General features: G+C 34.9%; 1 pseudogene; it reads left to right on the top strand.

Moving 5' to 3' along the window:
• Nucleotides 1-74: 74 nt before the first annotated feature.
• LOC105050754 (histone-lysine N-methyltransferase ASHR3-like) lies at nt 75-25677 on the top strand (annotated as a pseudogene).
• Nucleotides 25678-26396: the final 719 nt, after the last annotated feature.

Below are 26396 nucleotides of genomic sequence, written 5' to 3'. Positions count from 1 at the left end.
CGTATTAGGTAATCCTACTATTTGCTTGGCTGTAAGCAAGGTGTGCTTTCTTCTGCCTCAAACGTTGGACCGGAAGCCATGGTTGTTGAAATCTTTGGCAGGCAATGGTGCAAAAAAAGCAGCGGCGGTTGTTGCAGTATGGTCGGTGTATGCATGTGGTCAACGTCCTTGTTGGTCCCCCATTCTACAAGCCTGGTTCCATGGAAACTTTACTTTGTTTTGGGCGAGCAGGGAAGTACAGGGGAGGCTTCTGCCTCTTGTGCGACGGTACCTCGAGAAAGTGTGCATGGTAAATTTGCTGGCATTAAGCCGAAGTCTTTCTTTTCTTCCTGTTGAATATTCTCATTCTATAAACCACGCTCCCAGCTCTTGAACAGCCTCTCTTGTTTTGTTGGCATTGTCCTCCTTTAAGCCAATTTCGGCTAGATATTCCCATTGAGGATATGCTAGTTTCTGGCCATTCCTCTTCTAAGTACAAAATGAGGCACAAGCAACAGAAATTGTATAAAACCATATAATGATTATGTTAGTCATTAATCATGAGAAGATTATAAAAGAACAAAAAAAATAAAAGACTACTAAACAATTGCAAGTATAGAGTTTACATGCCCAAAGAATAGGCAGCGAAATTCTAACTTTTTTCCTTCTATTTTAAACGAAAATCTAACTTTTTTTCTTCTATTTTAAGTGAATGAGGCCATGTGATATTTTTGTGTACCTATAGTTGACCAACTATTGCAGTTTCTCACCGTTCACCACAGATTTTTGCTTTCCACTGTATCATAAACTTTTATTGCATTTCAATCAATATAGCTAATATGTCTTCCTTTACCAGGAAAAACCTTCCACCTCGCATCAATACATCACTCACCGTTCCGTGTTTTTCCGTGCGCTCTCTCCTCTAAAGCCGGCGATGGGTTCAGAAGCGGCGGCGATGGCCGTCTAGTAATTAACCCATGGCGATCCATCCGTAATTTCGCCCACCCAAACCAGCCCGGCTCTCCTTAAATGCCCCACAGTTCCCCTGTTTTCCCGCCCGCGTCCCAATTCAGTTCTCCCTTCAGTTTCTGTCTTCCTTCCCGCTCTCTCTCCCTCCCTCCAACCCACACACACCCCTGCAAAAAGAGAGAGAGAGAGAGAAAGCTGCCTTTCCCCTCTCTCTCCCTCGATGCTCTAACCCTTATCTTCTTTATCGGCCATGCCGGATCTCAGTAATCTCCTCCCTCCCCTTCCCCTCCCTTCTCCTCAGCCCCTTCCTCTTCTTCTGCTCTTCTTCCCGTCCTCCAGCCTTGCGATCCGTCCTGCTTGTCCTCTTCCTCCAGCCAGGAAACCCTTGATTGGGACGCCCTGGACTGCCGGTGGAGCCGCCGTCTCAGCTTCCCCGCCTCCACGCGCGGGACGTGCTCGGTGCTGAAGAGGGAGCGGAAGGGGGCCAAGAAGGCCAGCGGCGGGGAGTTGCTCGAGCAGCACGTCAGGGTTTGGATGGAGAAGAAGGTAGCATCCGGGGTGCCCGAGAGGGAGTGCGTCTTGCCTTTCCTCACCGATGCCCCGATATTGGTGAGTTCTTGAAGTCTCTTTCTTTAAGTTTCTTGGCTTCTAGGGTTTCTGTAAGCTTTCTTGGACCATCTTCTTTCTTTCCCCGGTTTTCTTATTTTCTGGTGTTGGAGAACGGTTCTGATTGTTTTGGTTGTTTTTATCCTTTATTTTCCTAGGATAAGAAAAGCTCCATTTTTTAGAAGGAAAGACGAGAAAAAAAATTGGAAAACATGAGAAAATAGTAATCCATCGGAAAATCTCTGAGGAGGAACGAGTGAATTTTGTGAGGAAAAATTATCAAGTTGTTTTAATCACATCTGCAACAATTAGGGCCATGGAGAATATTAGTACTGTATCAATTGTCCTTGAATTATTATCTCCATCAACCGATCAAAACATTATTGGAAACTTTTCAGAAGTGTGGTAAATCAGTAGGCCTTTCTTTTGATTTCTTGGCTTTTAGGGTTTCTAAATCCCTTCTTGGACCGTCTTCTTTCTTTTCTTGGTTTTCCAGTTTTGTAATGTTGGAGGATAGTTTCTATCATTTCTGTAAAAAATTTTGCCAGTATAGGAAAGTTTATTTCAGCAGGAAAAATGAGGAAAAATTTGGAAAATATCAGAAAATAGTTGTCATTAGGAGAATTCCTGAGAAGGAACAAAGAAAATCGTGTGAGACTTTGCAAATATTCAGGGATTTTAAATAAATTATTAAATTATAAGGAAAAGGAAGTCGTTGCGGTTGTGTCTATAACAATAACTGTGAATGGAGAATATTAGTTGTCAGTTGTCCTTCTGGAGACATTGTATTCATCAACTGATCAAAGCAATAGGGGAAATCTTTTGACAATTTAGTTAGTCACTAGGCGTACTACATGCATGAGAGCCTTTATCTCTTTGCTTTCCAAGATCTGGAAATAACTAAATTTAAAAAAAAAAAAAAACAGGGTTCTTAGTGTAGAGACATTTAAGAAAAGCTTCTTAAGTGAATATTTAACCTATCTAATCAATCTTGTTTGCACAATTTAAAGAGCCCACTGGAGTATCTTTTCCAACTTTTATCTTTTCTGACATCCTATTTCCAGCAGTTTGTCTATAACTTCTGATCAGAGAGAATCAAAAGAAGAATCTATTTCTTTCAACCTGTCCCTTTAATCCTCACTGTCATTCTCATAACTCTGTTATGTTCATTTTATCTGATCAAATTTAAAAAATGTGTAAGAATAGAATGAAACTAGTTCATGTTTTCCTCATTCTGTACACTATAAAAGGAAAATGATGACTGGTAAAATTGAATGAAGGACCAGGTACTTTGAGTTATTTTTTAGGCTTGTATTCTTGCATTCATCTTATGTGATATCTAACTAGATAGTTGATGATTCTGATGCGAAAACAATGGTTGAATTCTTATTTGTTAAAGTTATTTCTGCTTCTTATATTTGGTTAGGCTTCTGTTTTAGGTTGGCTGTAAGATGTGCAAAAGATGTATCCACCCTGGTGAAGAAGTGCAGTGCTCAGTCAAAGGTTGTCGACAAGCTTTCCATCAGACTTGTGCGAAGCAAAAAATTGGAGTCCCTAACCATAAACCTTTCAAGTGCCCTCAGCATGTAATTTTTTTTAGAACATAATATAGCTATAACTATACCATTTTGTTTACTTGCTTTTGTCTTCCAAATGTAAAGAATTCATGCATACTTATCTTTAGAAAGGAGGTTCTTGCATGTTGAATTTTTGTTCTAGTATAATTTAGGTCTTATATAATGGCCTTATTTTCCTTGATTGTGTATGCTCTAATACTTTATTCTTGCTTTGACCACACACACACCATCCCAAGCACACATACATTGGAAGCTGGTATTGTCAATTTTCTTTCAAAGGAATAGTCCAAATATATGATGTATAGACATGTTTGGTGTTGTTCTAGGAAATTCTTTTACATCTTTGAAAGCAAAAATAGTTTCATACACACGTGCACTCCAGTGTTGCATGGACATGGATTTTGACACATATCCAAGTGTTTGACTTGACAAGAGGGAAAATCGTGATATGGGGATATGTAAGATAAAATTTAATTTAGCTAAATTATATATTTTTGTATCTTTAAATATTGTTCGTCTCACCTGAACTCAACTAAGCTTAAATCTTGAACTAGTTGGGGTCGGTTTAGGGCTATACTTTCTGAAAGATGTTGAAATATCAAGTCCTTTCTTATGACATTTCATATGATTTTGGTATAGCTCCACCCTTATTTATTCCTTCCATATGTATCGAATCATTCCTTTATACTAATGCATCCCTTGGCCTATGTTGTACGTGTCCAAACTATCTAAGTCATCTTTCTTTCAATTATTTTTGTCTGAATATTAAAAATATATTAACAATATATTGTTTGCTAAGGTATTCAAACTTCCCAATTATCTTAAGGATATAAGAAAAATAATATTTTGCAAAGTTATTTTAGGACCTACATCCTTAACCAATTTCTAAAAATAACAAGTACTCCTAATGTTAAAATGGAGGGCCAAACTCATTGTTGGGAGAATTCAGCTCTCTACCAATCTTGAAAGTGGTAACCAAAAAACTTCATATGTATCTAAATGCCTGATATGTATCCAATTTAGATATGTATCCGATATGGATGTTTGGAGCTGGACCGAGGGTCCAGGTAATGCAGGTGCATAGACACATTTTAGCATGGTGATATCCAAAAATTTTTTCCTTACATAAGTAGAAATTAGCAAGCAGCTTTTTAAAGAAGCTGGAAAAAAGCAGTTTTATGCCTATTCAAATCTACTATTTTGTTTCTTATAATTAATTATTATGCCTTGCACAAAGCAAACTTATCAATGATGCAAGTTGATTGACTAAATCCTAATAATTCAATCCACCTCACCATGAATTCTACTCATCCAAAAGGCTGAACATTTGGGCTGGGCCTCCAAATTCTTTATTTACACTTTTAACCCAAACAGAGTTGGGTAAAAGGCTAGTATAAGTGGATTGAACTCGCTAACAGGGAATAGAGTGGTCTTGATATTGCTTTGGATTATAAGTTAGATATAACACTTTCATCCAAAATCAGCTTTATTAGGGCTCCAACTTTGACTAGAAGTTTATTAAAAGGGTGAACTTGATGTCTGTTCCCAGTTGTATATCCAATTTAGGTTCTATCCTGTTTATGTTAGACATAAGTGCTATCAGCTTAGTAAAAAGTGTTTTTGCTTTATATGTTTACCAAACATCGAACATGTAAGTGCTTATCTTTCAAGAACTTTCATGGAAATGCTTGTCGATTTAGAAAACTTTAACCAATGACAAAAACAAGCTTAGAAATTGAACGACTTAGTTGTTTTAATTGGAGAAGAATGAGCTTGGAACAATGAACAGATTGAATGTAGACAGTTTTGAGTCAGAGATTTTGGTTCAATAAGTTAGGACTAGATCAAAAGAACCATGCACCAACTTGGATTGCTTAGTGCTGAATTAGTTGGGAAGAATAGCTTTCTTCACCATGTGGATGTCAACTTAATGTATCGATCATTTGATCTCGCGATGATCCCATTTCAATTTCTTGATCAAGTGAGACATGCATTGCTTCCACTTATATGAGCATGGATATTCCAGGCAATAGGTTTTATGGTTTTGGAATAATAAAGTAGCCAAGGAATCTAGAGTTTATGTTTTTATGTCATTTTAATTGCTTTTTAGTTGTTGGCTGGTTTGTCATGTTACTGCGAGTTGTTAGCCCAATACTCAAGTTACTGTTCTCTAATGCTTGAGGAGAGTCATCATACTTAGTGATTGGGAAATGGGTTCTGGTGTAAGTGGCCAACCTGTTTCTATGAGAGGCTGTCCTTTTTACTGGGATGCAGAACTTAAGGAAATCAGAGGCTTTTTTCTCTTATTGTTGGTAGGAATTCCTCAATTCCTTGACTTTAGCTACCCTAGGTGATGAAACATGGTTTCCTTGTGATTAAAAGTTTCCAGCCAATGTCTTCTGTTGCACAAGTTTACTACTTTCTCTAGGTCACAATTTTATAAATCTATACTGAACTCTAGTTGTTAATCTCTCGTTCTCCGTTATTTACATCATTAGTTTTAAAGGTTCCTCTACTATTTCTGTCTTAAAAGAGGATCCAATCTTTATCTTGGAGTAGGATCCTAGTAGTTGATTCTCCCATAAAACACTATTCTTGTATGATTAGTTGATGCATTTTTTCCCCTGTAATGCGGTGTGTGTCGCACTCACTTCATTTATCATGTGTCAAGCCCATGATAATTTAAGTGAGATGACATTTATGATGTGCAGGCAGTGCACCAAATAAAATGATACCAATTCTCTAGATTGAAGGCTACCAAAAAGCTCTTAAGTCAAACTAAGGTCTCTAAGGTCTTCGTCCATACAAAGGATGATGATCGAAGTCAAGTACTTAATGCTTACCGACCACCACCCTATCTTATCTTTTTCCCCTCATGCTCACGTGGCCCTCTTCTATATGTGCATATATTACTGGGAAGCTTTCGTATCCCTTATTCTCTTATTTCTTTTCAGTCAGTCCCTCTGTCTTCTTTTTCTCTCCCCTTTGGATCAACCTTGTGAGTCTTTCTTTTAGTTTTTTGTATGACAAGGGCCTAGAGAAAAAGTCCTATGGACTGGAAAAGGGAGTATTGGCTGAGCTTATTAAGACAACAGGCCTAGTATCCTCTTCTTTGCATTCCTTTCCATCTTCTCCCTTGCTCTGTTGGTGTTGGATCTAAAGTATGGGTTTTCTTGAGGATTGTCCTTTTCCTTTGAGGCATGGAAGGCTACATGAGTGCCTCATTAGAGAAGATATCATTAATCTGATGATTCTGTTGCTCTATCTCAATTCCTTCTTTTTCGTCTTTGATCTTATATTTCACATTGTACCTTCTTTTTAGTTGTCATTGCTATCTCTGTCCTTGATCATATTTTATCAGATGATCTAGTTTTAAATTGCTGCGTCTATTCTGGTGATTCTTTTCTTCCTTTTTCTTAAATTTCTGAGGTTCCTTGGTTAGGGTTTCACAATATGAGTTCTTTTTGTTCATCTTAGTTTGTCTTGGTTACTTATCAGACTTAAATTATGAAGGGACCGTTATGCTTATATGAAGTAGCATTTGTTATTTTGATAGATGATTTGTTATCTAAATTTGACAAAACAATCTGTGAAGGATGTGTTATGATTGTTTTGTTGAACCACAATTTGGGGTCTAGGTATACCTTTAAGTAAAGCTATTCCCTACTTTGAAACTCCATCCTTTCCATTAAAGGTAACTGCAACCCACATTGTCATGCTTTTGCAGTTTAATCTTATATAATAACCCTACAAGACTTTTTGCAGTAGGCTTTTACCTTACCATACCTCATATGATGACATGTCAACTTTGATAGTTACCTTCATTACAATGCAAAATAATCAAATTTTACATGTTTAGATATGTGGACACCAATGTGTTATGAAAGTGTGGGCATTCTTGATGTTTACTAGTACAGGTCCCTAGATATTGCTTGCTCACTTAAGGTTAATTATAAACAATACAAATGCTCACCCGTCTTCTGTTTACCTTTTATCTTATATGTCTGTGTAAATACTTATATTTTATTGATTATCTCAAATCCTTTTCGTCTCATGGATTTTCTCCTGAAATTCTCTTATGGAGGTATGACTTTACAACATATCCTGAGTGTACTTAACTGGTGTATAAACTACTCATTATTCTTTATTGTCCTACAGGCTTGTTTCATTTGCAAGCAGAAATTTTACTGGCGTTGTGTACAATGTACAATAGCAGTACACCCGAAGTGTGCACCATGGCCTGAAGATATCATCTATCTAACAGCTCAACCAGGGCCATTGGTTTGTTGGAGGCATCCTGCTGATTGGCGACTTGAGAAGGAGGTCGATCTCTTCTTTTCTTCATGAGACAAGATGTGCTATTCTCTTAATTCTTTTTTTACAAAATTTGCTGATCATGCTTGGTTACATTCTTCAGTAGAATCATAGAATTTCTTAATAGAGGTTTCTTGTATGCAAATCAGGTCAAAATTTCTTGTGTTAGAAATCTCTTTTTAGAAGCACCTGCATCTCTTGACCTTGCATTAGATTTGCAGCAATCTGTCAAACATATAATTTGAAAATGAGATAGCAAAAAAGGATAGTGTTGTTGATGTCCTCAATGATTAGATAAGTTCATATTGCTATAGTAGGAGAGCCCGTTCATTAATAAGTTTGCTATCCTCATGAAAATGGTTGTATCAGGAATGTAATACGTCTTTGAACGTTCTGCAATTTTTGGAATAGGTTTCTGGTTCGGTATTAGTATACCATGGTTTATATTGCTGTATGCAGATAAGCGATAACCCCTTCACTTGTGTTGGTAATGTGTTGGCTTTATGGGATCACAACATTTCTGTTGCTTGATCCTATTTTTCATAAAAAATCTGTGTCACAGAGTTCTTTTTTTGAAAAAACACATGTTTTGCATAATTAAAGAAGGAACACATTTTCACTACTTCAGAATACTAAAAATAATTTGGGTCAGCAGTTGGTAGGGTCAAATTTCATAATGATTAGGTTTATTTCTTTTATTTGTTGTTTGATTCTTACCACCTTTAAGAGTGGCATATATGAAGTAGGTTAAAGTTACATTTTCTGCTTGTCTGATGATTCGCAATTTATCTTTACCAGTACTATAGATCTTTTTTTTTAATTTCTTTTCTCTTTTCTATTGTACTTACATCAAATGACGAAATACAGGCTTTCATGCTGATGTTGATTGGGTTGCATTTACTTATTAAGCTCTCTTCCACCTGAAAGGAAGAAAATTAATGTCACTTTGTTTATAGCTAATAAGTCGAGTACCTGATTTGAACTTTCCGCCTCATGATCTACACAGAAAATTCCACAGATTGGATGGGAGTTAATATCTCTCAGTTCATTGCAGATTGATTGCCTTATTTATCTGTCTTCTCTTGCTATGAGTTTTTATTGCTTCCTCATTTTTTTGATAGATATCCAAGTTAAATATGTGAATCACAAAATTCATGACAAACAAAATTGGGCTAACACATATGATTGCTTGCTCTACATGACTTGCATTCTGTTCCTGTTCTTCTTTAATGTTCCTGTTGTAGAACTATGCTTCTTTATTCTTATTTTTTATTGATTAGGTTGTGGCTGAGAGGACTGATTTATTTGATTGGATAACAGCATGCAGATCCCACAAGTGATGTAGAGGTTAGGACCATCATCCACAATTTTCTCTTCTGGACTTCTTATCAGGGACTTTCCTCATTTGGTTCCTTGGTCTAATTACTTGGTCATATCCTATAAATGAAAGAATTCTTCTTTGGATGTATTTGAATATTCTGTAAAATCATGGTATATTGTGATCTTGCACATTTTCTCAATATTTGAAGTTATGAACATTCAGCCTTTTTTTGGGCAATGAATGTTTGAATGTGTTGTAAAAATTCATAAAATTTCTTATATTACACAGAATTGGAAATTTATGTTTGAATGGGATTCCCCAAATTTCTGTCTTTCTGTAGATCTAGAAATTTTGAATGCAAAATTAAAAGAATAATAAATTTGGAGCCCAAAAAAGTTTCGGAAGCTGCTGGAAGAGCTAGTTCAAATAAATGAATTTTTGAGGAGTTTCTTTACTATTTTATTTTGCTTTTTCAGGTGGTGTTTCAACTGTTCTCTTTTTATTTGCAGGAAGTCTTTAGCCGTCTGCCACTTCCATATGTTGATGAACTGTTTGAGATTGGTGCCATTTTGAAAGATGTTATGGAGAACAAAACTGAGCCATCTCCTTACATACATATCAGGCGTAGTATCCTTTAGTCTTGAATATTACTTGGAACTTCGTAAAATTTCCAAAATACAAAAATCAGCAAAACAGTTGTGTTGCTTAATTACTTAGATCTAGTGTTTATTTATCAAAGACAGGTCTCATGTGATATTATTTTGTGTCCTTAACAAAGCAAGATATTTATTTAGTTAAGAAGAAGCGTGATGGTGCAGAAACTGGTGTTGGGTGCACAAATTGCATTGCAGACTCCATATGTAGGGAAAATTGTGAATGCAGGTACTGGCATCTGTTTTGGTCATGATCAGTTGCTTATATTTATGGATTCAATTGCAAAACATTGTTATTATTGTTAACCATTGACTCAAACTTTTCACTTGTAGATTGTGTTTTTTTTATTGTTATTTTGCATAGTCAAAATCTGTATGTCTTTTGTTATGGATAAACTGCTGCAATGTTGTTTTATTTGATGCATCTTTTTCCATGTGATTCTATTTCCTCAATATTTTAGTTTACAAAATAATCAAAGATTCAAAGTACTGTTTGATATGCTTTTGACTGGACTCAACATGCAATTCAAAATCTATCTCAAATGGGCTAGTTGAAGACGGTGATTCATGATATAAAACCTAATAAAAATCCTTTCCAAATAAAGTCTTGTCAAGCTTATATTTTTAGTATCAAGTAACTGGGTACTATGAAATTTTTGACTTGATAAAAAAAATATAAACTTACAGTGTGAAAACTGAAAAACTCTTTCAACTCTTTTTCCTACTCTGATTTAAATCTATTTCTGAATTACATAGGACATTGACATGTCCAGGTGGTAGTGATGTGACATGGTTGAGCCACGTCTTCTTAGTTTTTCCAATATTACTGTGCCATCCTTTTGCCCTTTCCACATGTAAATTTTTTTCCCAGGTGTTGTCAAGCTTGTAGCTGGAGCTACTACATGCTGACATATGTTTTGCAAAATTATTGTACATATAAATATTGTCACATGAATCAATGATTGGCATATACCCTACAATCCTGGTATAAATTGGTCTTTGATAAGCATTAAATGATGATTTATGTGGACGCATTATTCCCACAGGGGTCTCTCAGTCAGCTGTTCCAAGGCCTGTCATTGCTCAGATATGTGTACAAACAGACCCTTCCGCAAAGAGAAAAAAATAAAAATTGTTAAGGTAAAAGTTTCCTCCAGTTTTTCTAGTGGTTTGCAGTTAAGTTGTTGTTTGCATATTTGCTTGTGCGCTTAATATTAATATCAACATAATGCACTTGCCTTATGTATGCATTATGTTTGATTGGTAACTATGGTAAATTGCTACCATCATGAGTGGTGGGTATCTCACCTTTTTAGTCTCCTCCCAATCGTACATGTTTGATGACTACTTTTAAACATAACTAGATTTGCCAATATATTTTCCTTGACTTGGGTGATTGATGTTTATAGTGTCCTCAGTAGAGTGTACTTTGCCATTAGTTTCGTGTTCTCCTTAGTTTCTAACTTTTTTACTTAGATCTTTCATGATACCAGTCACCATTACTTGTAGTTATTGTTTCATCTATTTGTTGGAAATGATAGCATATTAATCAGCTTTCATTTCCCCAATCTGGTCATGTTATTCCAAATATTTATTGTTACCTTACTTTTGAGGTTTATAGATCCTTTGGTTTTTCAAGTATCTAAATTAGAGTTTCTATAAAGCAATCTCTCACATGGTGCACTGATGATTGACTGAGTAGCCGGATCAATACTGATTGACGACTGAAGAAATAGCCAGAAGCAAGCCCACTTTCAACTTGCACTTGGGAATCTCACAGGGTTGGGTCCCCCAGAACCTAATGCCACTCCTGTGCCTCTGGGGGTGGACTACATTAGTAGACCCGCGAATAGGAGATATTGCTCATGCTAATTTAGCAATTGAGGCCAAAGTTCTACTTATTAAGCTATATTATTAAGTTTTAGTTTTAAGCAGCTATTATCATAGACTGCATAATATTATTGTTTGTATCAAACATTTCAATTTACTTCAGTTGTATGATGCTATCTTGAAACTTTTTCAGTAGGGACATTAAGTATAGTATATTGCATGTGTATACATGCACATACATTATATGTGTATATGTGTAAACACACATTTGTCACTTGGATTTTGACTCACATCTTATAAGAAGAAATGTTGGTGGTTGAAGTATTAAATTGACGTGTAGTTACTAGTTAGACTATTTTGCTTTATTGGGTACCTTCAATGCTCCAAGTTGAAGTGAAGGGAGGATGGATTGTTGCTTGGATATAACAAAGAGGTCAAGCTCTCCTCTAACATGTAAAGAGCTTCGACTAAGGATCGTCGTGCCGATATCCGGCCCTATATTGGTTGCCCCATGGCATAGTTTGATACACCCCTATGTTGTTCTGTGCCGGGCCCATATCAACATAGTATAGAGGGTGGGGGAGAGGGAGAATGGGAGAGAGGAAAAAAGAGAGGGGGAGGAAGGGAGGGAAGGTTGTAGACGGTCGACAGAGGTAAAAGGGCACAGAGGGATCACGGAGGGCAGAGCCCTTCCTCCACCCCTCATGCTATGCCCTTTCGAATGAAATAGGGGATTTGGAGGGTGGAGTCGTTCCTCTACCCCTTTCCGTCTCTCCTTGACCCTCTATTGGCTATCCGCCATCCTTCCTCTCTCTCTCCCTCCTTCATCGCTCTCTTTTTCTCTCTTTTCTTCTTTTTTTCCTCCTCTCCTTGCTAGTTTCTCAATGTGAAGGCTGAAACCATCATGGTCCACCACCAATACAGCTCTATATGCCTCGAATCAGACAGTTTGGGATGATGTCGATGATATTGGCTTCAACACTACCCTCTTTAACTCTAAGTGGAGTCATAGAAGGGAGGATGGATGGGGTATGGATGGCCCCTATCCATCGTTTGGTTTAAAAAATCTTAAGGATGGATGAAAAAGGATAGATTGCTGATTTATCCTAGCTTACCAATTTGCATCCTTTCAAATTGAAAGGATAGATGGAACATATGAGGGATGGATTTCTACATTGACAAAATTACTCTTTATTAATTTTTTAAAAAAATTGTAATGCTTCTTTATTTTTTCATTCATTTTTTTAATATATATATTATTTGACCTACATTATTAATCTTATACTATTAAATTTTATTACTAATTTTTTAATTTTAGTACATAATTTTCATAATTAGAAGGAATTAGAATTGCCTTCTATTTTCTATTTGTATTCACTATTTTTTAGTTAACATTGTTTATATAACATTAATCAACTATTTAAGTTAAATTATAAATTAATTAGATAGTTGTATAATTAAGATATATAAAAAATTAATTCATATATAATTGATTTATAAAATAATTTATTTACTTAAATCAAATTAAAATTAAATATTTATATTATTTTTATATAATTATAAATTACGAAGACTATAAGTTTATATATTGCCCTACTTCTTTAGTATAAATAAGTTCTATAAATTGATAATAATAATACTTTTTAATCCAAGGATAGTTTAGTAAAAATATTATATAAATATCATTCATCCTTACATTCCTTCTATATCCAATAGAAGAGGGAATAGTTCCTATCCATCCTTCCATCTTTTACCAAACACACAAGAAGATGGATGGAAGACTCATTCATCATCTCACCTATCCATCCTTCCTCACCTATCCATTAGGGATGGCAATGGGTAGGGTTTGGGTCGGGTAGTATACTACCCATCCCCAAACTCGAACTTAATACCCTATACCCAAACCCTACCCGATACCCAATCGGGTAAGAAAAGAGATACCCATCCCCATACCCAACGGGTTCGGGGATACCCGTGGGTAACTCATTTCCCCATACCCAACCCATACCCGCCCCATACCCAACCCATACCCGTCCATTCTATACCCAAAAAAAAGTAAAATAATTTTATGCATATTATCAATCAAAAATAGAATCACCAATTCCATATAAAATATAATTTATGAGTTCAAATTTATACAAATCAAACATAAAAATAGAATTACATTTAAACATAGAATATATAAACAACCAAAATAAATTTCTACATATTATCAATCAAAACAAAATTATCAATTCAACATAAAATATAATTTATAAGTCCAAATTTATAGAAATCAACATAGAAATAGAACTACCATTCAAAATCTAACATAACCATTAAGTTCATTATTTCATCCATGAAAATTTAGTATAATGCTAAAAAGGTAGTGAACTTGAATACCAAACTTTCAAATAATTTCATGAAATGACTGCAACTCCACAAATCATTCAAGGCAAATAGTAGGCTCTGCAACAAATAATTAAAAAATTAATACATAATTAAGTAAATATATATAACAAAGTAAGAAAAATAATCATAAAGTAAAAATATTATTACCTGAACAATCCAAATGACCATCATCATCATCATCATCATCATAAGTATTTGTAGCTAATGATCCATCTATCAATGATTCAAAATAAGATAAACATATTAATATAGTGAAAAGTACACAAAATAATAAATAATGTTAAATTTAATATACCTTTTCTTTTAGAAGCTAATAACCAATTTTGAGCACACATCAATGCCTCAATTGTTTTTGCATGGAGTCGGCTTCGATGAGGACTCACAAGTCTGCCACTTGTACTAAAAGCAGATTCAGAAGCAACTGTGGATACAGGAATAGCAAGTATATCTCTAGCAATAGTTTGTAATGTAGGATATTTTAATCCATTTTGCTTCCATCATACCAAAATATCAAAATCATCAGACCAAGGCAACACATCATCCTCTAAATAATGGTCCAACTCAGTCATAACTGTTACTTTAGCTTTCTTTTTACTTTGAATAAAAGAAAGTAAAGCACTATCATCATAATCAAGCTTTGACTTGATAGTTGATTGTCCCTCACTATCTTTAACATTTTCTGCATTTGAAATGTTACTTGACTTGTAGCTCTTCAGCAAATTATTTAATAATATCCGAATTTTATCAACATACTTGGGAGCTTCTTCCTTCTCAAAGACTTGATCAAAATAAAACTCAACTAAACTCATCTTATATCTTGGGTCTAAAATTGAAGCAACACCCATTATCTCATGCACAACACCCCAATATTTATCATATTTGTCCAGCATCTTCATTGCCATTTCATGTATTACTTCATCTTCAAACAACCATTCTCCTAAAGCCAACTTAATTTGACAAATTTTTCTAAAATATAAGTTGGCAGTAGGATAGTTTATTCCTGAAAATAACTCAGTAACAGTATAAAAAATCTCCAATTTTTCACAAATTTTTCGAGCAAACTCCCAATCATTCTCACTAGGTGAATACTTATATTAAGATTCACGTTGTCTCAATCGAGTAAAAACACCCTTATATTGAATAGCAGTTTGAAGCATCAAATAAGTAGAGTTCCATCTTGTTGGACAATCCAAACATAATTTCTTACTACAAAAAATCCGTAATTGTCTAACAGTTTCTTCAAACTTTTCAACTCTTTTAGGAGTTGCAGTCCAATATGCTACACTATCCCTTATATTCTCAAGACTACTTTTTATCACATCCAAACCATCTTTGACAATCAAATTCAAAATATGGGCACAACAACGCATGTGTAACATGGAACCAGATTGCAACAAGTAATCAATTTGTTATTTATCTTTCACAATACCAATCAAAGCATCATTCGTTGAACAGTTATCCAAAGTAATTGTTGATAACTTTGCATCCACATTCCAATCCAATAAACAATCGACCAATACTTTAGCAAGAACATCACTGGTATGCGGACAAGGCACATAGATAAACCTATTAAAAATTTAATAATTCATAATCAAAAAACAATCATATAAGTACAAAATATTATAAAACAGCACTAAAAAAGTATTAAAGAGTTCGGTACCTCAAAAGTTGGCTTTGTAAAGTCCACGAGTTATCAATAAAGTGCGCTGTGACGGCCATAAATCTCTTCTTTTGGGTTGAAGCTGTCCACATGTCTGTTGTTATGGCAACTCTACTAGTATTATTCTCTAAGATCTTCATCATCTTGTTTCTTTCAAAGTCATAAATTTTAAAAATATCACTTTTTATAGTATTGCGAGATGGACACTTGAAAAGTGGTTGAAGTGTATTGAGAAATTTTTTAAACAGATCATGATCTATCATCGAAAGAGGATATTCATGTACTATGATCATAGAAGCCAAGTCTCTCCTTGCATTTGCTTGATCAAAAGCATGATTAGCTATATCCCCTTTAACATCCGTACTTAACATCATTTGTCTTATGTCCTTTGTACTTCTTTTCGGACAAGATTTCATGTGTTGATGTAAATGATTTGTTCCATGCTTCGAAGACCCTCCAAGTAACTTATGACAATAATTGCATTCTGCTTTATCCATTCCATTGACTTTTTTCTTGGTAAAGTGATTCCAAACCACACTTCTTTGCTTTCCATGCTCTACAGTTGAGTTATCTGCCATAGAAATTGGTTCAGATGAAGCACCCATGACATTCGATGTAGGTGTAAGAGTTGTACTAAAAGTAGAAGTTCCTTGTGGTATTGAAGGATTAGATTTTTCCTCTAATTCTTGAGAAGAACCTCCATTTTTGGGATTCTGAGAGCTCAATATTTCTTCCGACATCATTAATAAACTGCCATGAGAAAAGTTATATACAAAACATAAATAAGCAACTATTCTATAAATTTATAACATTTTATATATCCATGCAGCTTCAAAGATATGTAGATAGTAAAAGATCGTAATATAATTTTTTAATATTAATTTAAAATAATAAATAAATAAATAAATTGATAATATTTATGAAGTACTTGTTAATGAAATAAATAAATTTTAATAATTTTTTATTTGTATCATATGATGATGTATGGCAATCACAACAGGGATAAAGTAAAAAAAAAATTGAGATTACCTCCTTCGTCCCGAACACGATGGTTGGAGAGGTGGCGGAGTGGAGAGGTGGCGGAGTGGCAGTGAGCAGGGCCTACAGGACTGGACACGATGCGAACAGGGGCGGCGGGGTTGGACGGAGGCGATGAGCAGGGGTGGAGGGGTTGGACGGAGTCACGGAGGCGATGAGCAGGCGGGGCCCAACGGAGGTGATGAGAACTAAGAAGGGGCGACGGGGTTGGACCGGATGAGGGCGATGAGCAGGGGCGGTGGAGTGGCGGCGAGCAAGGCCTGTGGTTGGGCTGAACACGATGTGAACACTGAACAAGGACCTGGGTGGGACGGAGGTGATGAGCAGGGGCGGAGAGGTTGGACGGAGGTGATGAGTAGGGGTGGTGGGGTTGGAGATAGGGGCGATGAGCAGGGGCGGTGGGGGTTGGAGACGGGGGCGATGAGCAGGGGCGGTGGAGTGGCAGCGAGCAAGGCCTGTGGATCTCGATCCGAGGCACGATAGGGTTGGACGGGAGCCGGCGAGGTCGTGAGGTGGTGGAGCGGCGGCGAACAGAAGGTCACGACAGGTCGTGAGATGGAAAACAGGGCCTGTGGAGCTCACGACTGGGCTGGACGAGAGGTGGCGAGGCGGGACGGCACGGCGAGACGGCCAGACGGGACTGGACGGCGAGACGGGACGACACGGCGAGGCGGGACAGCGGGACAGTGAGGCGGGACAGCGGGACGGCGAGGCGGGACGGCACGGCGAGGCAGGACTGGACGGCGAGGCGGGACGGCACGGCGGTCGGCGAGATGGCGAGACGACGGTCGGCAGTCGGCGAGACGGTGCGGCGATCAAAATTTCCAAGGTAAAAGAAAATTAAGAATAGGGAATAGGGATTTTAGGTTTAGGAGAAAACCGGTGGCAGTTAGGGTATTTAATATATTATATATATATTATAATTATTAATTTAAAGTTTAGATATTATAATTAATAATTATGAGTTTACTTTAATTAATTTAGACATTAGAATACTAATAGATAATATAATTTTGAGTTTATTTTTAATTAAATTTGAATAATAAATATTAGTTGGTTAATAGCTTGCTTATTATATATTTATATGATAACAATACCAGATACACTTATTATATACTTATACAAGTTATTTATTACATTAAAAATCTCTATATTGAAAGTACTATAATTTGTGTAGCACTTGTATAATAACAATATTAAATACACTTATATTATTTACTTATTATATTAAAATTATTATAGTTTATGTAACATTTATTATACACTTATGTAACTAAAATATTGAATACATATATATACTTATAAGTCCTATATTAGTTATTTATTATATACTTAGCTGCAATATATAGTGAAAATATTTTACGTTCAATTTTTTACTTTAGAATCAAGGCTACTAATTACTTTTATAATAAAATATATATTAAAGATTATATAGTGTAAAAATAATTATTTATTAGATTCAATTGCTTTATTGGCTTGGTTGATATACACTTGATGTATTTTTTTATTTTAAACTTAATTTTTATGGGATGAATTAAAGATGAATCACTATCATGGGATGAATTGAAATTGTCTATTTGAAGATAAAACCATAATGAAGAAATAATAATAATTATTATTATTATTGATATTTTGAATAAGTTTATATTTCTGATTTTATAGAGATGGAAAGGTATTATTTTTAAATAAAATAAGACTATCTTTATTAGGACTTGTTCAAAAAGATAAAGAATTCAAAATTTTTATATTTTAAAAATATAAAAATATTAATTATCTTATTCTATAATAAAAAATATTTAGTGAAAAAAAAATTTGAAATACTAAAAGATAATGAGAATGAAGAAAAAAATATACAAGTATAATTCGATAATTGATGAAATTAATATAATTATCACATTAACTATAAATTTAAGATTTATATATAAAGATAAATCAAATATATAATTATATATATATATACATACATACATACGCACATACACACTTCTAACACACACACATACATGCATACATATATGCATGCATGCATATACATACATACGCATATATAATTATATATATATATATATAGAGAGAGAAAGAGAAAGAGAGAGATCATATATATGTGTGTGTATGTGTTTGTGTGTGTATATATATATATGTATATATATATATATATGTATATGTATATATATATATATATATATATATATATATATATATACATATACATACATATGTATATATATGTATATGTATATATATATATACATACATATACATACATATATATATATATGTATATGTATATGTATATGTATATGTATATGTGTATATATATATATATGTATATGTATATGTGTATATATATATATATGTATATGTATATATATATTCGGATATGTGTGTGTGTGTGTGTGTGTGTGTGTGTATATATATATATATATATATATTTGGATATGGATTCGGGTATGGGTTCGGGTATTACCCATACTCATAGGTTCGGGTCGGGTTCGGGTTCGGATAGAAAATAGCACTACCCATACCCTACCCATACCCGTACTATAGTTTTCGGGTTTTACCCAAACCCGAACCCGAACCCAAACCCGGTCAAACCCTATTTTTCGGGTTTGACCGGGTTCGGGTAGGGTGCATACCCATCGGGTCGGATCAATTTTGCCATCCCTACTATCCATCCTTCGTACCAAATAAAGGGTACAGGAGGATATGGGCCTTGTTAGAAAAGTGATACTTATTTATGACAAGAACCACATTGTATGCCTTTTGGGCATCAACAACTATGATCGCATAGTTTGAACAATATAAGTTCCCCCAGAATATTAGCAGCTAAATCATCTAGCTACTACAAAATACTATCAAGTAGGTCTAATACACCTCTATTTAGAAATAGACTTTGTAGGATTTGAATAAGCATACTTGAAATTTCTGTTGGATGGACATATAAGTCCTTTCGTGTGATACTTCCATTGTAATTGATCCAAATATTCTTGCAACGCACTGCACTTCTACTTTTGAGTTGCACGTTGAAAGGTTGATCATGTTGTTTTTTTGTCTTTGGTGGGTCTGGTCATTTTTTCTGCATTTTCCTTTTTTCTAGCATTTAACTATTCATTGATGATCCACTTTGCAAAGGACTCAAGACTTCATGTACATTGTGAATGGAATTTTTCTGATACTGTAACTTTAAATTAACCTAGTTTTTCCATCTTTTTTTAATTACTAGAAAGATACCATATTGTCCTTCACAGTGTTTTTGTAGTTGTAGTTTATTTATAAAATAAAATGTTGAGTAATATTTTATTTGAGGCAATCCAATTACTCTGGTTAAATAAAGAGAATGGAAGAGATGATGAAGAGAACTAGGGAAGGTAGAAGTAGGAGGAGGAACTGGAAGGAAGAGAAGCAACATGGAGGGAGACAGAAGATGAGGATACAATATAAGGTAAGATAGAACAAAATGCCCTAAACTTGTGTAGGTTTAAGGAGAAGAACAGAAAGAGGGGAAATGGAAGTCGAAAGGAATAGAAAACAAAGCAATTGTTGACTGTTGAAAAACTGAAGAGTGATGCACAAGAGGCAGTGCCGTCTCATGTCTAGCAGTGAGAGACAATGGCTGTGGTGGGGTTTTCTTCTACTTTTGTTTCTAGGACAAGTGGAGTAAAACCAGGGAGGGGCAGGATGATGTGCTTGCAGGTTTTATCAACTTATAATAATACATATGTTGTGCATGTTAATTAAGATAACTATTACTTAACATACATATTATATTCATGACCAATCTTTGTTCATCAATTTTGGTTCTGCTTTGCATTTTTCTTTTTCACTGGTTGTTTTTGACAAAGGCTGTACAGGTGTACCTTGGAATGCTATTATTTATAACAAGTAGTTATGTACTTAAATGATGTAACTAGATTTTAAATATAGTAACCGTAGGTTTGTCTATGTGCTTATTTCAAGTGCATAATTTGGATTAGATTGTTCATCATATTTATACAATATGGTATTTTAGGTATCTTAAGGAAAAAAATTACGACATGTGTTAGAATTCCCTTCAAGAATTGTTTAGGGTTTAGACCAAGCTAGGACCTGAATGTTAGACAATGGGACCAGGGATGTAAATAACATTTATATGTTTCTGTATGCCATAGTAAAATTTAGAGATTAATTATTTTATTTAACTAACTTAGACGCAGGTCTAGGTTTTATGCTTAGTTGCTCGAAGCTGGTGCAGGACGTGGATATCGGAAGCAGCTATAATAAAGAAAGATTTGATAAGAAATGCTTAGGAAGTGGGTGCATGGATGGCTTTCAAAGGAGATGCCAAAGTGAATATGCCACCCTAAGTGGAAGATTCCTGACTAAGGTTTTACGTAATATCTCTATGCTTCATATAAATATTTACAAGGCCATCCTTATGAAGATTGAAGTAGCTTCATTAAACTTGGTTTATTTTCAAATCTTAGGTGCTAAAAGACACTAGTATTGCCATTTTTTTTTTCTTAAAAAGGATTCTATAGTTCTATCATTTAGAAAAAAGGCATATTGCAAATAAATTGTTGGGAAGTCAATTATAATTTTGTATTTCTCTTGAATTCTACTTTTGTTTTCTCTGTTCCATGTAATTTATTTCATGCAATATATCTCATATTTCTTTTCTTGTAGACAAAACATTGTGGATGGGGAGTAGTGGCATTAGAGTCAATGGAAAAGGGAGATTTTGTCATCGAATATATTGGAGAAGGTAGATGGACATCATTATCATGTTTTTTATGCTTGCTTAACATTTATATGGAACATAGTATGTTAATTCCTCAAATGTAATTCTATATTTATGGTGAAGAATGAATTAATCTTATGTGGTGTTTAAATAATGCCATTTGTAATCTGTATCTTGTTATTGGATTCTTGATAGTTATTCTGGACTGAATCACTGTTGCAACTATGCTTGTAGAGGATCAACCTCCCTAGAAACAAAAGTTTACATTTCAGTTTCTACTATTTCTAGTATGTTGCCTGTTGTAGTTTATAAATCACACAATGGGAAAAACAGAAACATGGAATTACTCTAAGTTCGGTGGATGTGTGTGAAGCAACGAGCATTCGATCCATACCGAAGTTGACCAAAGTCTAGAAGTTTGGTTTCCTTTCAGTGAAATAAAACACAGTTTTTTATGAGTTACCTATGGGCTGTTGAAACTTGAAAGTATCCATGCCTCTTAATATGCTTCCATTTTGGTGGAAGTAGAGAATTGGATATTCACTTGAGCAATTAGAAATAGATATTTTGGATGTTATTGACGCCTTATCATGTAACGTAATATAATTATCTGGATGTCTTTGGCAAATGCATCATTATGTTGTTCTCTCTTTTTCCTTTGCAAGTTAAGTATGTGATCATAATCACTATACAGTTGCATGTCGATTTAGCTGACCACTATTGTAAATTAATGAACTACTGTTTATAAATTAGCTTAAATCACTGGCTTTTAGGCAACCTAAATCATACTCATTGATAAGTGAACAGAAGCTTTGTGACTAGTCTTTTCTTTGTAAACCAGATGTCTTGTGTAACTGGACTTTTCTAATATGATAATGCTTTTAATGAATCATAATATAGTTAAGAGAGAGGAGAAACAAATAAATAAGAATCCCTACGTATTTGTTCCTTAATGCTAGGGAAGCAAAGAAGTGGTAGTTCAAGGGCCATCACCCCTCTTCTATTTTTTATCTCCAACAATAAAATTACAACCTTCTATTTCCATGAATATTTTACAAAAAAATAAGACATTCATGTATCCTGCCATGTACATAGAACATGCAGAATGCTAGCATCAATATATGTGAAAGAAAAGGCTAGTCTGTTAACTGCAGACTTATGTGACCTAGCATTCTTAGAGCTATGCTTATAACTTCCCTAATCACAATAATATAGTTGAGAAGGAAATTTGCATTGTTATATCTATATTCTGAGGTTTTTTTCTTTTGTTGATTCTTTGCATGTTCATTCATGCATGCATTACTGTGCATATATTAGGTAAAGTCCGGCTTCTTTAACGTGGTATGTGCATATTGTAAATTTTGGATTTAGAATGATCTTCAGCACACAAAGATCAGAGACTCACATTCATCTTTTTTTATGAATTTAGCATTTGATTTACATTTTCATTCCCTTCTTCTGTTTCAGTTATTGATGATGCTTTGTGTGAGCAAAGGCTTTGGGACATGAAACACCGAGGCGATCAAAATTTTTACATGTGTGAGATTCGTAAAGATTTCACGATTGATGCAACTTTTAAAGGAAATGCTTCTCGTTTTTTAAACCACAGTTGTGATCCCAATTGTAAACTAGAGAAGTGGTATGTCTTTGAAATTTCTGCTCAGTATGTCTTTTAACAATATTTTCAAAGCTAGTCAGTTCTTGGGAGATATTGATTTAGGCTTTTCATATACAGTAGGAAATTATTTTTTCCCCAGATCATGCTATGACTGATCAGTCTTTTTTTTTAAAAAAAATTTAAAAGGCAAGTTGATGGGGAGACACGTGTTGGTGTGTTTGCTTCTTGTTCTGTAGAAGTTGGGGAGCCTTTGACATATGATTACAGGTACCAGATAAATTATTGTTTCTTTTTCATTATTTGATTTTGATTTCTTGGTTTCTTCTGCTTAAGTTGCAGTTTATGCAAAAGTTCAAATTATTTCTGGATGTTATTATATCTTTTAGTTAGATATTCCTCAATTGCCTTGTAAAACTTCTAGTTATATATACCACTACAAGCACTGAATGGCTTACACGGCTCTTTAGCTGATGATCCTTGGTTGGTCATGTTTGTCAAGTTTTATTGATTCCATGTACGATAATCAGAAAAAAGTTCAATATACATGTTATATAAACTATATCTCTTACTTTAGGCCTTTTGGCTATTTTGGTTGCATTTAGCCATTTTTACTAACAAATCATCTGTTATTACTGACATTAGTTTGTCTTTCTTCCTCTTTCTGACGCTGCAATCTATTTGTGGCCATTTCGGCCTTAATTGCACACTAATAGTTCTGCATTATGTCCATCTGTATTGCTCCTGTCCTCATTCTGAATATCTGTGGTGGAAGGGAAAAAAAAACAGAGATGCACCTTACGTGCCATTTTGGATTTTACCAGAAACAATTTTTTATCATTTGAAATATTTCAGTGCTAAGCCTATTGAACCTTAATTATTTAAAGAATATTATCCCTGTTTTAGGTTATCTGTTCCCGGTTCTGGATGATGAGTTTCAATTTCTTCATAGCTTAATGTGGTGCAGATCATGTGTATTTGTGAAGCCATGTGGCTTTGCGAATCTACATATTGTATATAGGATTCTGTATGGTTGTAAGTTGCATGTCTATGTATTATACTCTGCATGGTGGCATGTATGATATATGAGAGAGATGATAATTTTGTTTTGCAACTTGCTGACAATGTCAGCTGGTATATGACTAGGGACATATCCATACTGTAAATTTATTAGATGTTAATTGCTTTTGCTGTTGTATTGACAGTATACTGAGCACTTGGGTGACCTATATTTGTACTTCAATATTGTATTTAGTATTTATCATCTTCAACCCAATATGCACAAGGTGTCAGAGTGGTCATAGTTGCACATTTGAGCTCTAAACTTATCGATTAAAAAAAATCCAACCAACAATCTTAACTGTTTGTAGATGTGGCCAATCACAAGGATTGTAGAAGTATCTTGGTTTTGTTGTTATAAAACATTAGATGTAACTCTATGGTTGTGTAGATGTATCTTGTTTTTGTTGCTGTAGAAGTGTCTTGGTTTCGTTGTCATGAATTGTTAGATTGCCAATATCAACTGCTACTTGTGAATCAGACATTCACCAGAATTTCAGTTAAAATAAGGCTTTTGTTGTGTATCTAGAGGAAATCTATGGCATACTGAACTTCTGGTGAATAAATCAATGCTATGATGGTTCTAGCGGGTGCTGTCTTTGTTTTATCATTGGTCATAAGGGAGCATGAGTTCTATAATACTACTCGTTGCTTCAATTTAATACTGAATTATAGCCCATGGTAAAAGTTCATTGGTTAAGTAAAGGAGATCGCATACTGGAATGAGTCTGGTACTCTGGTTTGGTTATAAAAATTAGAAGGTTTGGAAAATAATCTAAACAAATGTTGCTTTTTTTTTATTGACACTTTAATCTTTTGCACTTTGTTTTTGCAAGGAAGCAAACATTTTTCAGTGTCGATAGCAACCCATTGTGTTCTATGCTATCTATTTGGCTGTCATGCACATGGTTTCACAGCAGAATTTTCTAGTTGGGCCTGAGCCAGGTCTGGACATATATTGTTTTAACCTGGTCTGTGCAAGGAATGGCCTGGATTTTCTGTCTTAGCCGCATGTTCCCCATGTGTTGTGATGAATGGAGTACTGTATAAGGTTTTTGGAGTAATTGCATCTTTTTGATGATGCTTCACTTCGGCAATTTGTTTTATGGATTTGCTGATTGGTTAATGCATGCAAATCCCTTCTGTTGATATATTTTGCATGCAATGTGTTTTAACTTGCATCAAATACAACTTCCATAAGGTGCCTCCCTGAGAAACTGTAAATTGATATGCATATATTTTGAAATGTATATCAGAAATATTGGTTAATATGCCAGTGCATACGTGTATTTTTTAATGTGTTCTCATTTTTGAATGATTGGGTTCCATGATATTAGAAGCACACATGACATGCATGTTCTACAAAAACTATTGGACATTTATATCACTTGATGCAATATTTTGCATAGTTCTGTATTAGATGACTTTTAATGAAGTTATATTCAGTGTATTGTTTGTTTTGAGGGTCTCAGTAAATGTATTTCAACCATTGGTATCGTCTGGGTTGCTTGACAACAGAGTTTGTTCAACCTTCCATCTGATCTTCTATTCAAATCTGTTACATGGGGAGGATAATAAGATCCATATCCTTATTTTATGTAGATTCGTGCATTTCGGGCCCATGGTCAAGTGTTACTGTGGAGCTTCGAACTGCCAAGGTTATCTGGGGAGTAAGAGAAAGACAAACCAGGTGGCCTCCAACTGGGGATGCAAAAGGAAGAGATCTGCTATGCTAACCCTTTCATCAAATAAATAAACATTTATTTGAAGGTGCAATTTTGTCATTTATTTATTTTTTTAAATGCAAATTGCAGGCAATGTAAGAGAAACACTGCTTCCCATTTCGTCTTGTATTACCAGGCAGGTATAACAGTCATGAACATTAGTACCAATTTATATGCTTATTGCCAGTCTTTCCGGGTCTGGCGGTGTTGTCTTGTTTCGATAAGTGCAACTTTATTGGTGAAATTTCGTTTTTCCAGTGTATAGTTGTATTCAAGCTGATTTATACCACCTGTTTGCTGGTGAGTTGCAGGTTAGGCCCGCTCTAGTTTGCTTCTACGGGCCTATCTGTAATACACTGTGGACTTTCAGATTCGTGGAGCAGTCTTTTATAACTTTAAAGCGCACTGCTGAATATGGAAGCCCAACCAGAATCACATAAGCGACCATGTTTAGCAGGCGCTTAGTTTACGCTTCACAGCAGGACCTAAGCCATGCCCTCTGCCTTTAATCGTTTCCTACATGTCTTAGAAGATAGTGGATCTGAATTTGATAACTTATCAACTAGGTGGTTTGGGAACCTTAGCATAAGGCTGAATTGAAGAGGTAGCAGGCTAGTTAGGCATCCTTTCTGACATTGTGATCCGGGTAAGCAGAATTTTGCCTTCAGAAAATGACTTCGGTTTTGACAATTTTAGGGTATGTCTATTATGCACGCTATTTTGGTCTCTTACTTGGCACTAGACATCATACATTGAAGTCTTCATCTATAACCCTCGGTAAGCAGGCAGCAGATCATGACGAAGCGAGCAAAGTTATTGAAATCATCTAGTAACTGGCAGGTCCAGGACCTGTGTCCCGTGATGGTTTCTTAATATGATTTTCAGCTAAAATATGGCAGTATCATCAGAATAAATACTGACCATGCTTCCTTTTTTTTTTCCC

This window comes from Elaeis guineensis, chromosome 8, assembly GCF_000442705.2.
Source record: "Elaeis guineensis isolate ETL-2024a chromosome 8, EG11, whole genome shotgun sequence".
Classification (NCBI taxonomy): Eukaryota; Viridiplantae; Streptophyta; class Magnoliopsida; order Arecales; family Arecaceae; genus Elaeis; species Elaeis guineensis.
The sequence above is the reverse complement of the archived record's forward strand: the minus strand, read 5'-3'. Positions and strand labels throughout refer to the sequence as shown.